Genomic DNA, 17730 nt, shown 5'->3' on the forward strand with positions numbered 1-17730 from the left:
AATAGGTGTGTGGTGGAATTTCACTGTGGTTTTAGTTTGTATTTCCCCAAGCACTACTAATGTAGAACACTTTTTTATGTGCCTATATGTCATCCACATGCCTTATTTTCATACAGTATCTGCTCAATCTTTCACAAAGTTTTTTCTCTGGGTTGTTTGATTTCTTCATATTGAGTTTTTAGAATGCTTTATATATTGGAATAGGAGACCTTTAAATGATAAGAGTTTTTCAGATTTTTTTTCTCAGTCTGTTGCTTGTCTTTAATTTTCTTACATGGTTTTTGAAGAGCTGAAGTTTAAAAGTTTTCAAAGATTTTGATGGATAAATATTTATCAATTTTGCTTTTATGGTTCACAGTCCACAAAAATTATTGACTAAGCAATCTCTGAGACATTTATATGACCTAATGTCACAAAGACTTTATCCTACATTATATTGTAGTAGTTTTATAGATTCGAATATTTCATTTATATTTATTATCCATTTTGACTTATTTTTTTGTATATGTTCTGAGGCATGGGTTGAGTTTTTGTTTTCTTTTTCCAATAGTTGTTCTTTTCCACACTATGGTTTAGAAAGATGATCAATCTTTTCTCTATGGAATTGCCTTTGCAATTCTGTTAAAAATCAGTTGGTTATACATATAAGAGTCTGTATTTGGACTGCTTGGTTCCACTGATCTTTATGTCTGTCCTTTCACCAATATCACCCTCTGTCTTGGTTACTTGATTATAGTAAATCTTGAAATCTTGCAGTAAGTCCTCCAATTTTGTCATTTTCAGTTTTTTGTGTACTAGCTCTTTCCTTTCACTTTTCCTTAAAAATTTTCTACTTTCTTAAGATAAAAGCTCAGATCATTGATGTGAGAACTTTTTGATTTCCTTTTCTTTCTTTCTTTTTTTTTTTTACAGGGTCATACTCTGTTGTCCAGCATGGAGTGCAGTGGTACAACTGTAGCTCACTGTAACCTTGAACTCCTGGATGGGAGCAACCCTCCTGCCTCAGCCTCCCTGAGTTGCTGAAACTACAGGAATGTGGTACCAGGCCCAGCTTTTTTTTTAATTTTTTATTTTTTGTAGAGACGGGGGTCTCCCCCTCTTGTCCAGGCTGTTCTCAAACTCCTGGCCTCAAGCGATTTTTCTGCCTTGGCCTCCTAAAGTGATAGGATTGCAGGTATGAGCTACCATGCCCTTTTTATAATTTTTAAATATAAGCATTAATGCTAAAACTTTTACTATGAGGACAGCTTTATCTGCATCCCAATAATCTTGATACAATGTTTTTTCATGTTCATTCAATTGCAACTATTTTCTAATTTTCTTTGTAAGTTCTTCTGTGACCCATTAATTATTTAGAAGAGATTTTATAAAAATTTCCAAATAGGAATTTTTTCAGAAATCTTTATTTGTACTTTAATTCTGTTACACTTCATATGATTTTGAATTCTTTTAAATGTATTGTTGTTTGTTTTAAGGCCCAGAATATGGTCTATCTTGGTGAAAGTTTCATATTTTTGGAAAAGAATATTCTCTTGTGTGGGTGGCCTATTATGTGAATATCAGTTGGGTCAAGGTGGTTGATGGCGTTGTTCAGGCTTTTTAATCCCTTACTGATTTTCAGTCGTACTGCTTTATTGATTACAGTGAGAAAACTGTTGATTCAAAAGACCTTTTGATATGATACCACAGTTCTTGGGTGCTCTGAGACACCAACCATAATTTTGGACTTACCTAATACCTTTTATTCTGTCAGATTTTACTTTTTATATTCTGCAAATCTTTTGTTAAATGTGTGATTATTATGCATTTTTTTGTATATTCTTGGTGAATTGGTTGCTTGTCATTATGTAATTTTCCTCTTTTTTTTTTTTTTTTTTTTTTGAGACAGAGTCTCACTCTGTTGCCCAGACTGGAGTGCAGTGGTGCGATCTTGGCTTACTGCAACCTCTACTGCCTGGGTTTAAGCGATTCTCCTGCCTCAGCCTCCCAAGTAGTTGGAGCTACAGGTGTGCACCACCATGCCTGGCTAATTTTGTATTTTTAGTAGAGATGGGGTTTCTTTTTCTAGTACTTTAAGTTCTAGGGTACATGTGCACAATGTGCGGGTTTGTTACATATGTATACATGTGCCATGTTGGTTTGCTGCACCCATTAACTCGTCGTTTACTTTAGGTATTTTTCCTAATGCTATCCCTCCCCCATCCCCCCACCCCACAACAGGCCTGGTGTGTGATGTTCCCCACTCTGTGTCCAAGTGTTCTCATTTTTCAGTTCCCACCTATGAGTGAGAACATGTGGTGTTTGGTTTTCTGTCCTTGTGATAGTTTGCTCAGAATGATGATTTCCAGCTTCATCCATGTCGCTACAAAGGACATGAACTCATCCTTTTTTATGGCTGCATAGTATTCCATGGTGTATATGTGCCACATTTTCTTAAACCAGTCTATCATTGATGGACATTTGGGTTGGTTCCAAGTCTTTGCTATTGTGAATAGTGCTGCAATAAACATATGTGTGCATGTGTCTTTATAGTAGCATGATTTATAATCCTTGGGGTATACGCCCAGTAATGAGATGGCTGGGTCAAATGGTATTTCTAGTTCTAGATGCTTGAGGAATCGCCACACTGTCTTGCACAATGGTTGAACTAGTTTACAGTCCCACCAACAGTGTAAAAGCATTCCCATTTCTCCACATCCTCTCTAGCACTTGTTGTTTCCTGACTTTTTAATGATCGCCATTCTAACTGGTGTGAGATGGTATCTCATTGTGGTTTTGATTTGCATTTCTCTGATGACCAGTGATGATGAGCATTTTTTCATGTGTCTGTTGGCTGCATAAATGTCTTCTTTTGAAAAGTGTCTATTCATATCCTTTACCCACTTTTGATGGGGTTGTTTGATTTTCTTCTTGTAAATTTGTTTAAGTTCTTTGTAGATTCTGGATATTAGCCCTTTGTCAGATGGGTAGATTACAAAAATTTTCTCCCGTTCTGTAGGTTGCCTGTTCACTCTGATGGTAGTTTCTTTTGCTGTGCAGAAGCTCTTTAGTTTAATTAGATCCCATTTGTCTATTTTGGCTTTTGTCGCCATTGCTTTTGGTGTTTTAGTCATGAAGTCCTTGCTCATGCCTATGTCCTGAATGGTATTGCCTAAGTTTTCTTTTAGGGTTTTTATGGTTTTTAGGTCTAACATTTAAGTCTTTAATCCATCTTGAATTAATTTTTGTATAAGGCGTAAGGAAGGGATCCAGTTTCAGCTTTCTCTATATGGCTAGCCAGGTTTCCCAGCACCATTTATTAAATAGGGAATCCTTTCCCCATTTCTTGTTTTTGTCAGGTTTGTCAAAGATCAGATGTTTGTAGATGTGTGGTGTTATTTCTGAGGCCTCTGTTCTATTCCATTGGTCTATATCTCTGTTTTGGTACCAGTACTATGCTGTTTTGGTTACTGTAGCCTTGTAGTATAGTTTGAAGTCAGGTAGCATGATGCCTCCAGCTTTGTTCTTCTTGCTTGGCAATGTGGGCTCTTCTTTGGTTCCATATGAACTTTAAAGTAGTTTTTTCCAATTCTGTGAAGAAAGTCATTGGTAGCTTGATGGGGATGGCATTGAATTTATAAATTGCCTTAGGCAGTATGGCCATTTTCACGATATTGATTCTTCCTGTACATGAGCATGGTATGTTCTTCCATTTGTTTGTGTCCTCTTTTATTTTGTTGAGCAATGGTTTGTAGTTCTCCTTGAAGAGGTCCTTTACATCCCTTGTAAGTTGGATTCCTGGGTATTTTATTCTCTTTGTAGCAATTGTGAATGGGAGTTCATTCATGATTTGGCTCTCTGTTTGTCTGTTATTGATGTATTGGAATGCTTGTGATTTTTGCCCATTGATTTTGTATCCTGAGACTGCTGAAGTTGCTTATCAGCTTAAGGAGATTTTGGGCTGAGATGATGGGGTTTTCTACATATACAATCATGTCATCTGCAAACAGGGACAGTTTGACTTCCTCTTTTCCTAATTGAATACTCTTTATTTCTTTCTCTTGCCTGATTGCCCTGGCCAAAACTTCCAAAACTATGTTGAGTAATTGTGGTGAGAGAGGGCATCCCTATCTTTTGCCAGTTTTCGAAGGGAATGCTTCCAGTTTTTGCTCATTGAGTATGATACTGACTGTGTGTTTGTCATAAATAGCTCTTATTATTTTGAGATACTTCCCTTCAATACCTAATTTATTGAGAATTTTTAGCATGAAGGTCTGTTGAATTTTGTCAAAGGCCTTTTCTGCATCTATTGAGATAATCATGTGGTTTTGTCTTTGGTTCTGTTTATGTGATGGATTATGTGTATTGATTTGCATACGTTGAACCAGCCTTGCATCCCAGGGATGAAGCCAACTTGATCTTGGTGGATAAGCTTTTCAATATGCTGTTAGATTCAGTTTGCCAGTATTTTATTGAGGATTTTTGCATCGATGTTCATAAGAGATATTAGTCTAAAATTCTCCTTTTTTGTTGTGTCTCTACCAGGCTTTGGCATCAGGATGATGTTGGCCTCGTAAAATGAGTTAGGGAGGATTCCCTCTATTTCTATTGATTGGAATATTTTCAGAAGGAATGGTACCAGCTCCTCTTTGTACCTCTGGTAGAATTCGGCTGTGAATCTGTCTGGTCCTGGACTTTTTTTGGTTGGTAGGCTGTTAATGATTGCCTCAATTTCAGAGCCTGTTATTTGTCTATTCAAAGATTCAATTTCTTCCTGGTTTACTCTTGGGAGGGTGTATGTGTCCAGGAATTTATCCATTTCTTCTAGATTTTCTAGTTTATTTGGTGGAGGTGTTTGTAGTATTCTCTGATGGTAGTTTGTATTTCTGTGGGATCCATGGTGATATCCCCTTTATCATTTTTTGTTGCATCTATTTGATTGTTCTCTTGTCTTCTTCATTAGTCTTGCTAGCGGTCTATCAATTTTGTTGATCTTTTCAAAACACCAGCTCCTGGATTCATTGATTTTTTTGAAGGGTTTTTTGGTATCTCTATCTCCTGCAGTTCTGCTTTGATGTTAGTTATTTCTTGCCTTCTCCTAACTTTTAAATTTGTTTGCTCTTGCTTCTCTAGTTCTTTTAATTGTGATGTTAGGGTGTCAATTTTAGATCTTTCTTGCTTTCTCTTGTGGGCATTTAGTGCTATAAGTTTCCCTCTACACACTGCTTTAAATGTATCCCAGAGATGCTGGTACGTCATGCCTTTGTTCTCATTGGTTTCAAAGAACGTCTTTATTTCTGCCTTCATTTTGTTATTTACCCAGTAGTCATTCAGGAGCAGGTTTTTCAGTTTCCATGGAGTTGTGCAGTTCTGTGTGAGTTTCTTAATCTTGAGTTCTAATTTGATTGCACTGTGGTCTGAGAGACAGTTTGTTATAATTTCTGTTCTTTTACATTTGCTGAGGAATGCTTTACTTCCAACTATGTGGTCAATTTTGGAATAAGTGTGATGTGCTGAGAAGACTGTATATTCTGTTGATTTAAGGTACAGAGTTCTGTAGATGTCTATTAGGTCTGCTTCGTGCAGAGCTGAGTTCAAGTCCTGGATATCCTTGTTATCTTCTGTCTCCTTGATCTAATATTGACGGTGGGGTGTTAAAGTCTCCCATTATTATTGTGTGGGAGTCTAAGTCTCTTTATAGGTCTCTCAGGACTTGCTTTATGAATCTGGGTGCTCCTGTATTAGGCGCATATATATTTGGGATAGTTAGCTCTTCTTGTTGAATTGATCCCTTTACCATTATATAATGGCCTTCCTTGTCTCTTTTGATCTTTGTTGGTTTAAAGTCTGTTTTATCAGAGACTAAGATTGCAACCCCTGCTTGTTTTTGTTTTCCATTTGCTTGGTAGATCTTCCTCCATCCCTTTATTTTGACACTATCTGTGTCTCTGCACATGAGATGGATCTCCTGAATACAGCACACTGGTGGGTCTTGACTCTATCCAATTTGCCAGTCTGTGTCTTTTAATTGGGGGCATTTAGCCCATTTACATTTAAGGTTAATATTGTTATGTGTGAATTTGATCCTGTCATTATGATGTTAGCTGGTTATTTTGCTCGTTAGTTGATGCAGTTTCTTCCTAGCATTGATGGTCTTCACAATTTGATACGTTTTTGCAGTGGCTGGTGCCAGTTGTTCCTTTCCATGTTTAGTGCTTCCTTCAGGAGCTCTTGTAAGGCAGGCCTGGTGGTGACAAAATATCTCAGCATTTGCTTGTCGTAAAGGATTTTATTTCTCCTTCACTTATGAAACTTAGTTTGGCTGGATATGAAATTCTGGGTTGAAAATTCTTTTCTGTAAGAATGTAGAATATTGGCCCCCACTCTCTTCTGGCTTGTAGAGTTTCTGCCAAGAGATCCGCAGTTAGTCTGATGGGCTTCCCTTTGTGGGTAACCTGATCTTTCTCTCTGGCTGCCCTTAACATTTTTTCCTTCATTTTAACCTTGGTGAATCTGACAGTTATGTGTCTTGGAGTTGCTCTTCTAGAGGAGTATCTTTGTGGTGTTCTCTGTATTTCCTGCATTTGAATGTTGACCTGCCTTACTAGATTGTGGAAGTTGTCCTGGATAATATCCCGAAGAGTGTTTTCCAGCTTGGTTCCATTCTCCCCATCACTTTCAGGTAAGCCAATCAAATGTAGATTTGGTCTTTTCACATAGTCCCATATTTCTTGGAGGCTTTGTTCATTTCTTTTTACTCTTTTTTCTCTAAAGTTATCTTTTCGCTTCATTTCATTCATTTGATCTTCATACCCTTTCTTTCACTTAATCGAATCAGCCACTGAAGCTTGTGCATGCGTCACACAGTTCTCGTGCCATGGTTTTCAACTCAAGATGGGGTTTCATCATGTTGGTCAGGCTAGTCTCGAACTCGTGACCTCAGGTGATCAACCCACCTTGGCTTCCCAAAGTGCTGGGATAACAGGCATGAGTCACCGCACCTGGCTAATTTTCCTGTTTGTCTCCAGAAATGTTCCTACACTGAAGTCGTGTTTTCTGATATTAATATTGCAACACTAGTTTTCTTATGATTAGTGTTTGCATGGCATATGACATTCTACCCTTTTATTTTGAACTATTTTTGTTTTGTCATTTAAAGTAAGTTTCTTGTAGACAGGATGTAGTCAGGTCTCTTTTTAATTATTAAAATTGAGAAAAAATTCACATAAAATTCACGATTTAAAACATTTTAAAAATATACAATTTAGGCCAGGCACAGTGGCTCACACCTGTAATCGAAGCCCTTTGGGATGCCGAGGCGGGCAGATCATGAGGTCAGGAGATTGAGACCATCCTGGCTAACATGGTGAAACCCTGTCTCTACTAAAAACTACAAAAACAAAATTAGCTGGGCATAGTGGTGGGCGCCTGTAGTCCCAGCTACTTGGGAGGCTGTGGCAGGAGAATGGCCGGAACCCAGGAGGCAGATCTTGCATTGAGCCAAGATTGTGCCACTGCAGTCCAGCCTGAGCGACAGAGCAAGATTCCATCTCAAAAAAAAAAAAAAATGTACAATTTAGTGGTTTTTAGACTATTCACAATGTTGTACAGCTGTCATCTCTGTTTAGTCCCAGAACATTTCCATCCCCCCAAGAAGAAATTCATACCTGTTAGCAGTCAATTCCAATTCTCTCCTTGCTCCAACCCCTGGCAATCACTAATTTACTTTATTTCTCTGTGGATTTTCATATTATGGATATTTCATATAAATGCAATATGCAATATGTGGCCTATTGTGTCTGTCTTCTTTCAGCATGTTTTGAGAGTTCATCTATGTTGTAGCATGTATCTTTCTTTCACTTCTTATGGTTGAACAAGATTTCATTGTATGACTGTAATTACATAAATTATCCAGTTCATCAGTTGATAGGCACTTGGGTTGTTTTCACTTTCTGGCTATTTTGAATAATGCTGCTATGAACATTCATGTACAGCTCTTTGTGTGAATGTATGTTTTCCCTTCTCTTGGGCATATACATAGGAGTAGAATAGCTGAGTCATGTGGTAACTCTATTTTTAACTTTTTGAGGAACTGCCAAACTGTTTCTCACAGTGGCTGCACCATTTTGTTTTCCCAATAGATTTCACTTAAAAAAAATGTATAACATACTCTTTCATTTAGTTGTGTTTATATTATTTACATTAAATGAAATTATTGATATTGTCAGATTTAAATCTATCATCTTGCTAGTTGTCTGCTATTTATTTAATTTGTCCTTTATTCTCTTTCTGTCTTTTTCTGCCTGCTCTTGAATTGGTGGGGTTTTTTTGGTTGTTGTTTTGTTTTTGTTGTTGTTGTTGTTGTTATTGTTGAGACAGAGTCTCACTCTGTCGCCCAGGCTGGAGGCTGGAGTGCAGTGGTGCAATCTCAACTCATTGCAACCTCCGCCTCTCAAGTTCGAGCAATTCTCCTGCCTCTGCCTCCTGAGTAGCTGGGACTACAGGCATGCACCACCACGCCCAGCTAATTTTTGTATTTTTAAGTAGACACAGGGTTTCACCATACTGGCCAGGCTGGTCTCGAACTCCTGACCTTGTGTTCTGCCCACCTCGGCCTCCAAAAGTGTTGGGATTACAGTACCACGCTGGGCCGAATTGGTTTTTTTTTTTTTTATTTCTAAACTCAATATTATCTCTACCATTGGTTTATTTATACTTCTTTTTGACTTTTTAGTGGTTGACATAGAATTTATAATGCATGCCTTAATTAATCACAGTTTGTCTTCAAATAACATCACTCACATGGAATGTTAGAACTTTACAATAGTACACTCCAGTTCCTCCCTCCTCCTATCTGTTGTTCTATCATTTTCTTATATTTCACCTTTACACATGTTGTAAACCCAAAGTAGTCTTTCTATTTTTTGCTTTAAAGAGTTGGCTATGTTTTAGAGCAATTAAAACAAGGGAAAAAAGTCTTTTATCTTCATCATTTCTTTGTGTAATTTAAATTTCTGTCTAGCTCTGATTCTTTCTGAAGAAATTTTTCTAACACCTCTGTTTATATTTGTCTGAAAGTCTTTATTTCTTTTTTATGTATGAAAGATAGTTCCATAACATATAAAGTTCTGGTTTGACAATTTTTTCAGCACTTTAAATATTTCTTTCCACTATTTTCTAGCTTGCATAATTCCTGATGAATAGTCTACTCTAATTCTTGTATTTGTTGCTCTGTATGTAACATGTCTTTTTACATCTGGTTGTCTCTAAGATTATCCCTTTATCTTTCACTTTTGGCACTTTGAATATGATGTATCCAGGTGGTTTTATTTTTGTCGCTCTTATTTATCCTGGTTATGGTTCTCTGACCTTCTCAGATCTGTGGCTTCATGTCTTACATTATTTTGGAAAAATGTTAACCATCTTCAACCAATGTCAACTCTCCAAATATTTATTTGGTTTCTCTCTTTTATCTGTCATTTCCACCCCCAGCCCCAGCCACTGGGATTACTATTCTACATAGGGTAGACCATTTGATATGATACCACAGCTCTTGGGTGCTATGAGCCGTTTTTAATTTCCCACATTTTTCTTTTTGTCCTTCAATTTGGATAATTTCTATTGACCTACATTCAATTTCACCGACTTTCCTTGATGTTTTGAGTGCATTGAAAGTAATCTTTATCTCTGTTACCGTGTTTCATTTCTAGTATTTCCATTAATTTCTTATAATTTCCATTTCTATGCTGAAATGCTGTCTTTTTGTGCATGTTGTTAATTTTTTTCCCACTAGAACCATATTAATTGTAGTTATTTTAAGTTACTTGTCAGATAATTTTAATGTCTACATTATCTCTTGAATCTTGTTCTTTTGTTGCATTGTTTTTTTGACAGTGAGTTCATTTTTTCTTGCTTTTGTATGTCTCTTTCTTTTTTAATGAAATGCTTCATGAATTTGTCTGTCATCCTTGCATAGGAGCCATGCTAATCTTCTCTGTATCATTCTAATTTTAAGAGTATGTACTGCCAAAGTGAGCACTTTCCTAATGTTCTAATTGCCAGAGAGTGTGTAGAACAGTAAGATTCAGGTAAGTCATATTTATGCCTGAAAATGGGCAGGCATTTTTTTTTTTTTCTTCTTCCATTATTGTGTATGTTGGAGAAGGTTGTGTCAAACTTGTCAGGAGTGGAGCTGGTTTATGTTTTCCTGTTGCTGGGTTTGTCTTCAGTGTACTACTGGCTTCATTCCTCTGCTATTACTTTATCATTAGGGTGAGGGTTAGTTTGCTGGATAGTTTTTCTTGAGGTTTATAATCCCACCCTCAGGTTTTAGCCTTCCCTGTGTTCCTGAGTTTCAGAATAGGTCACTCTCCAAGGTATCTTACTTGCCAACAGCAAACTGATGGTGTTTGATTTTCCTGCTGATGAGGCCAGGGGAATTCCCTGTTGTCTTAGTTTAGCCTCATTCTTCAGTAGATCCTGTGTCCCTGTGTCTAAGGATGGTGCTTTCTTAATCCTTTTACTCCAGTACTAGCAAAAAATTTCTAATGGTCTAGATCCAGAATGGTTTCATGGCTCCTCCCCCAGCGGTTGGAAGTTTTTTCCTCCCCAGCTTCCAGCTCACTTGTGGTCTAGGGATGACATGGTTTGCTATCCACCCCTCCAAACCCCATACCCCAGTTGTTTAGGTCTTTTGTTCTTAGTGGAGAAAGGACCAAGCATAGCATGATATCTTTCCCACAACTTGGCTACTACCATTTTCTAAGGCTCATCTTCGTTGGATGCTTCTTCTGGTCTCTTGCTTTGTCCCCAGTCTTTCTAATGAACACTTCATGAGCCCTAGGGAGAAGAACCTATGAATGGGCGCTAATTCATTTCATGTACATGGCTCCAAAGGATTTTATACTCTTATTTTAGCTCACATCAGCCTTTAGCAATTTGTTTAGAATTTTTAGCTGAATTAATCTTACACACTTTTTAGTGGCCCTGTCTTCCTGGTTCTACCTAGGTGAGTCAGCCTCTTGCCCATTGTGCTATTATTGTTGTATATTTTGTTTGTCTATATTTTATTAACCCACATGATTTTATTATCATTTTTTTAAGTGCTCAACATTCCCTTGTATTACCAATAGATTTAACTTTTCTGAACTGTACCTTTTCTAACTTCCTTCATGTAGTACTGTACTTCCATTCATTCTTGTTTAGCTTTAAAAAATTGTATCTTTTTTCTTATGGTGTAGTTCTGCTTGCAATAAATTGCCTTCATTTTTCAAAGAGGTTCTAACTGAGTATAGAACTCTATACTCACTTTTATAGTTGGCAGTTATATTTTCCTTTAGCACTTTACATATGCCATTCTATTGCCTTTGGCTTCCAAAAATTTTGTTGAAAAGTCAGTCTTATGTCCTGTTGCTTCTTTGAAGGCAACATGTCTCTTTTCTGTTTTTACAATTTTCTCTTTTTCATTAGTTTTCAGCTATTTGACTACATTCTTGGGTGTGGTCTCCTTTGTATTTTTCTTGGACTTCTCTAAACTTCTTTTTTTTTAATTTTAATTTTTTATTTTATTTTACTTTAAGTTCTGGAACACATGTGCTGAATGTGCAGGTTTGTTACATAGGTATACATGGGCCATGTGGTTTGCTGCACCTATCAACCTGTCATCTAGGTTTTAAACCCTGCATGTATTAGGTATTTGTTCTAAGGCTCTCCCTCCTCTTGCCCCCCACGCCCCGACAGGCCCCAGTGTGTGATGTTCCCCTCCCTGTGTCCATGTGTTCTCATAGTTCAACTCCCACTTATGAGTGAGAACAGGCAGTGTTTGGTTTTCTGTTCCCATGTTAGTTTGCTGAGGATGATGGTTTCCAGCTTCATCCATGTCCCTGCAAAGGACATGAACCCATTCTATTTTATGGCTGAATAGTATTCCATGGTGAATATGTGCCATATTTTCTTTATCTAGTCTATCACTGATGGGCATTTGGGTTGGTCCAAGTCTTTGCTATTGTAAAGGGTGCTGCAGTAAACATACGTGTGCATGTGTCTTTATACTAGAATGATTTATAATCCTGTGAGTATATACCCAATAATGGGATTGCTGGGTCAAATGGTATTTCTGGTTCTAGATCCTTGAGGAATCACCGCACTGTCTTCCACAATGGTTGAACTAATTTACATTCCCACCAACAGTGTAAAAGCATTCCTATTTCTCTGCATCCTCGCCAGCATCTGTTGCTTCCTGATAGCCATTCTAACTGGTATCAAATGGTATCTCATTGTGGTTTTGATTTGCATTTCTCTAATGACCAGTGATGATGAGCCTTTTTTCATGTTTGTTGGCTGCATAAATGTCTTCTTTTGAGACTTGTCTGCTTGTATTCTTCACCCACTTTTTGATGGGGTTGTTTGTTTTTTTTTCTTGTAAATTTGTTTAAGATCCTTGTAGATTCTGGATATTAGACCTTTGTCAGATGGATGGATTGCAACAATTTTCTCCCATTCTGTAGGTTGCCTGTTCCTCTGATGACAGTTGTTTTGTTTTTGCTGCGTAGAAGCTCTTTAGTTTAATTAAATCCCATTTGTCAATTTTGGCTTTTGTTGCGATTGCTTGTGGTATTTTAGTTATGAAGTCTTTGCCCGTGCCTATGTTCTGAATGGTATTACCTAGGTTTTCTTCTAGGGTTTTTAGGTTTTACGTTTAAGCCTTTAATCCATCTTGAGTTAATTTTTGTGTAAGGTTTAAGGAAGGGGTCCAGTTTCTGTTTTCTGCATATGGCTAGCCAGTTTTCCCAGCACCATTTATTAAATAGGAAATCCTTTCCCCATTGGTTGTTTTTATCAGGTTTGTTGAAGATCAGATGGTTGTCGACGTGTGGTGTTATTTCTGAGGCCTCTGTTCTATTCCGTTGGTCTATATCTCTGTTTGGGTACCAGTACCATGCTGTTTTGGTTACTGTAGCCTTGTAGTATAGTTTGAAGTCAGGTAGTGTGATACCTCCAGCTTTGTTCTTTTTGCTTAGGATTGTCTTGGCTATATGGGCTTTTTTGGTTCCATATGAAATTCGAAGTAGTTGTTTTTTTCTTATGTATTCATTTCATTAGAGAATTAGGTAAATCTCACATTACATGGCCAAGGCCAAAAAATTTTGCACAGTTAGAATGTGTTGAAGACACCAGCCTCAATTTAACCAGATTAGATTTCAACAAGGAGATGACTGTATTCCTCCAAATAACCTTCATTTAGGAAGATGACATTCCTCCAATATGTGGAAAGACAGTAAATGCTCTTTCTGCTCTCTGCCACTGAGGAAGAAATTCTCCCTCTTGAGGGACCAACACTATTTCTTTTTTTTTTTTTTTCTCTTTTCCCTTTTCCTTTCTTTGGTTTCCCCTTTCCACGAAGCTTCTTTAGTCATTTTTGCTCATCCTTAAAATCCTGATGCTCATCTCTTTATTATAGATTCTGGTACTGCTTTAAAATTTTCAATATTTTTATTTGATCTGTCTATTTTTTCCTATATGTTCTTTACAATATTTATTATTGTCATTTTTATCTCTTTGTATGATAAACATTAATATCTATAGCATTTGTGGGCCTGCTTCTATTGTCTATTTTTAAACCTGATTATTGCAAATATTATCCTTTCTCCTTGTATGTCTTGTAATGCCAGATATAGTGTATGAAAGTATCATAGAGAAGGAGATGATGTATATTCCACTAGCAAGTGTTTCATCTTTCCTCTGCAAGGCAAGTAATGTGAAAGGCTGATTCCCTCAATCCAAAAAAGATTAGGTTAGTTGCGGGCTGCAGTTTTAGTAAATTACAGTGTACCACTGGAGTGTCTTTGGGCCTATCATCCATTTTGACTGAGTTTGCCATATTTTGTCTCCCCAGCTTGGGTACTGTGGGAGATTCATTTCTTTCCTTAAGAAATTTTGAGATGAGCTTTTTAGTGTCTGCTTTCTAGAAAATGTCTTTATGGGGATATGGCTAGTATTTTTGAAGCAGTTCTTCCTTATGGGACTTTCTCTCTTAAACACCACATTTATTCTGCCTTTTAGAAGCTTATGGCTGAACTTTTCCACTTTCCCCACAGGCCCAAAATTCAGTAAATATCTCATGAGGAAAGTTTGTCATATGTTTTGGGTTCCTCAAAATTTCAATCTATCATGACAACCTCAACTACCAAGAGATCCACTGTTTCTTTTTCCCTCCATCTGCATCAAGTTCAGTTCTTAATCCAAGCTTAGAATTAGCAAATATCCTAGGGGTAAGAAAATTGATTGGTAGCAAAATCTTATTAAAAAGGAGTCTTCCTCCTCTGGAATATTATCTAGTCCTTGCTTCTGCATTACTCTGATGTCTTTAAAAATACGATATTTGTCATTTATTTATTTTTCCTCTAATTGCTGCATTTGGAGCATTGGTTTGATATGACATTTTAAATTTGCTCATAACATACATACATATATATGTATTTTTTAATTTTAAGGGGAAAAAAGCATGCATGTACTTGCCAGTGACAAGGATTTTTAAAATGCTTTACTTGGTGTTTGCATACAGAAATGTACCTCAGGAGTTTATAATTTTCTCATTTCAATGAGTTTCTTCACAGAATTGGAAAAAACTGCTTTAAAGTTCATATGGAACCAAAAAAGAGCCCGCATCTCCAAGACAATCCTAAGTCAAAAGAACAAAGCTGGAGGCATCACGCTACCTGACTTCAAACTATACTACAAGGCTACAGTAACCAAAACAGCATGGTACTAGTACCAAAACAGATATATAGACCAATGGAATAGAACAGAGTCCTCAGAAATAATACCACACATCTACAGCCATCTGATCTTTGACAAACCTGAGAGAAACAAGAAATGGGGAAAGGATTCCCTATTTAATAAATGGTGCTGGGAAAATTGGCTAGCCATAAGTAGAAAGCTGAAACTGGATCCTTTCCTTACTCCTTATACGAAAATTAATTCAAGATGGATTAGAGACTTAAATGTTAGACCTAATACCATAAAAACCCTAGAGGAAAACCTAGGTAGTACCATTCAGGACATAGGCATGGGCAAAGACTTCATTTCTAAAACACCAAAAGCAACGGCAGCAAAAGCCAAAATTGACAAATGGGATCTCATTAAATTAAAGAGCTTCCGCACAGCAAAAGAAACTACCATCAGAGTGAACAGGCAACCTACAGAATGGGAGAAAATTTTTGCAATCTACTCATCTGACAAAGGGCTAATATCCAGAACCTACAAAGAACTCAAACAAATTTACAAGAAAAAAACAAACAACCCCATCAAAAAGTAGGCAAAGGATATGAACAGACATTTCTCAAAAGAAGACATTTTAAAACTATTGGAAACCACCAACCTTTATACCTCGTTGAGAAGAGCTAGGGAAGAGAATGACATATAGGAGGTTTTGGCCATAAAAGTGAACTGTGTTAAACAGGATACCAGTTAAGGAAAAATTTTTAAAAATTAAGACTTATCTCTTGTCTCGATGCTGTAGTGAATATGTGTCAAACATTTTTTTAACTCATTATCAAGGAATCAACAAGATGGTGAAACTGGTTCAAACCAGAATTTGAGGAGCCTAAGGTATATAGTTATCTAGTCAAAGGAAAGCTAAAATGAGCTTGCTAATAGATACAGTGTTTAATGTCCTACAGGGTAAGAAAACCACAACCACTGGCATTACCTTTACTTCCAGAGAGAAATCTAAAAGTTAACACCTAATTTTATGGAATTTAAGCCCTAATTAAGAGTAAAGAGTAAGTCAAGCAAAAATAAAATCCTCTAAATAATTCAGTAATTCTTGGAAAGGGCTGTTGCACAATAATTTAGAGTGACATTACAAAGGTATGTATTCATATTTTTGCCTTACTCCAAAGTACAGACAAATTTTCTTAGCATAATTTACTAAAGTGAAGCAAACTACTCAGAAATATTGTTTATGTTCAGAAAATTTTAAAAATGCGTCATATCTACATATAGTCTCCCAACTTACAATGCTTTGACTTACAAGTTTTCAACTGTACAATGGTTTGAAAGCACTATGCATTCAGTAGAAATGGGCATGAGACTCTTGCAATATTGGACAGCTTGCTGCATGCTGTAGCTCCCAGTCAGCCACATGATCACAAGGGCAAACAACTGATACTCTACAGTGTACTGTTTTGCCAGATGATTTTGCCCAAACATAGGATAATGTAAGTGTTATAAGCCATTTAAGGCAGGCAATGCTAAGCTATGATATTCAGTAAGTTAATTGTATTAAATGCATTTTAACTTAAGGCATTTTTAACTTGTGATGGGTTTATCTGTACGTAACCCTATCATAAATTGAGGAACATCTATATAAATATTGAGAGAAGACCTAGAGACTCTCCACCCACCCCACCCCCAGCCATGATCGCTGATGACAGCCATGTGACAAGAGCCTTTGGTCTAGGGAAATGAAGGATATTACTGATTTTAGTGTTAAACCTTCACATTGTGTAAGCCTCGAAAAATAAGTACATTAATCAAGAATGACCTTAGGAGAGGGATACCCTTCCTTGTATCTTCTGAACATTCTACCCAAAGGCCAAGATTGGAGGGATAATGATAGATATAACTTCTCTGCATAAGGAATAAATTTCATGAGCCAAGTTAAATAATGTATAAATGTGGTTGCTACAAATGAAGTCAAGATTATGCCTATTCTAACAAGTTTCCAATAGGTTTATAGGGAAATGAAACTTTATCCATAAGAAAAATAGAAAAGAACGTAACTGTCATACTATTTTTAATCTCAGAGAATTGGCTATACTGAAGAAAGTTATGTGAAGAGGTATATAACAGAATCGTTGAAACTGGGAATGATTCCCACATCTGTCAGTCCTTGGCTAAATCATTTAAATTCTCATGCCAGATTTTATGCCTAAGACTGAGTATTAATTAGAAAAACCAATGTTATTGCAAAGCCAGATGAATAAGTTATGCCTAACATAGATCTGCTAAAGTAATTTCAACCATGTGCTGGGGTATCAGTAAATGACTTAAACCAGAAGCCAAAGCAAAGTTGACCTTCATAGCTTCAGAAGGATTTAATGAGTTTAAGATTCTTTCTTTTGAATTAAGAGGTGCTACAGGATTCTTTTTTCACTAATGGGTAAGAAAGGTATTGTCTGTGATAGAAATCTTGTATTGAAAAGGTTAAATGACATCTGAATTACTTGCATATTGTCTTCAGCATTAGGAAACTTGCTGGTAGTTTTGAATATAAGCGTTCCTATACGTTTGCAGTGCTTTAAAATATATTTGGATTGCAGAATGGCGAGGGGAAAAGTAGAACCCCTTTAAAGTTAAATGAAAAGAAAATTCCTTCAAAGATACTGGTTAACAGGGGTTAGTATATAGTTTAAGCCAGGAGTCCCTAACCCCCAGGCTGCAGATGGGTAGTGATCATGGTCTGTTAGGAACTGGGCTGCATAGCAGGAGGGGAGCAGTTAGCTAGCATTACTGCCTGAGCTCTCCCTCCTGTCAGATCAGCCATGGCATTAGATTCTCATAGGAGCCTGAACCCTACTGTGAACTGCACCTGCGAGGGATCTAGATTGTGTGCTCCTTATGAATCTAATGTCTGATGATCTGAGGTGGAACAATTTCATCCTAAAACCATCCCTCACCCCCTGCCCCACTCTTCAGTCCGTGGAAAAATTATCTTCCATGAAGCTGGTCCCTGGTGGCAAAAAGTTT

General features: G+C 37.0%; 1 protein-coding gene and 1 non-coding gene across 2 annotated transcripts in view; one reads left to right on the forward strand and one right to left on the reverse strand.

Annotated features, from left to right (window-relative positions):
• TEX9 (testis expressed 9) overlaps positions 1–17730 on the forward strand; it is a 205589-nt gene that overhangs the window by 20435 nt on the left and 167424 nt on the right. The gene's annotated exons all lie outside the window — the stretch shown is intronic.
• On the reverse strand, positions 9911–10018 carry LOC123574771 (U6 spliceosomal RNA). The gene has a single exon (XR_006699971.2). It is a non-coding gene; the product is annotated as a U6 spliceosomal RNA (small nuclear RNA).

The sequence above is a fragment of the Macaca fascicularis genome, chromosome 7 (genome assembly GCF_037993035.2).
Source record: "Macaca fascicularis isolate 582-1 chromosome 7, T2T-MFA8v1.1".
NCBI lineage: Eukaryota > Metazoa > Chordata > Mammalia > Primates > Cercopithecidae > Macaca > Macaca fascicularis.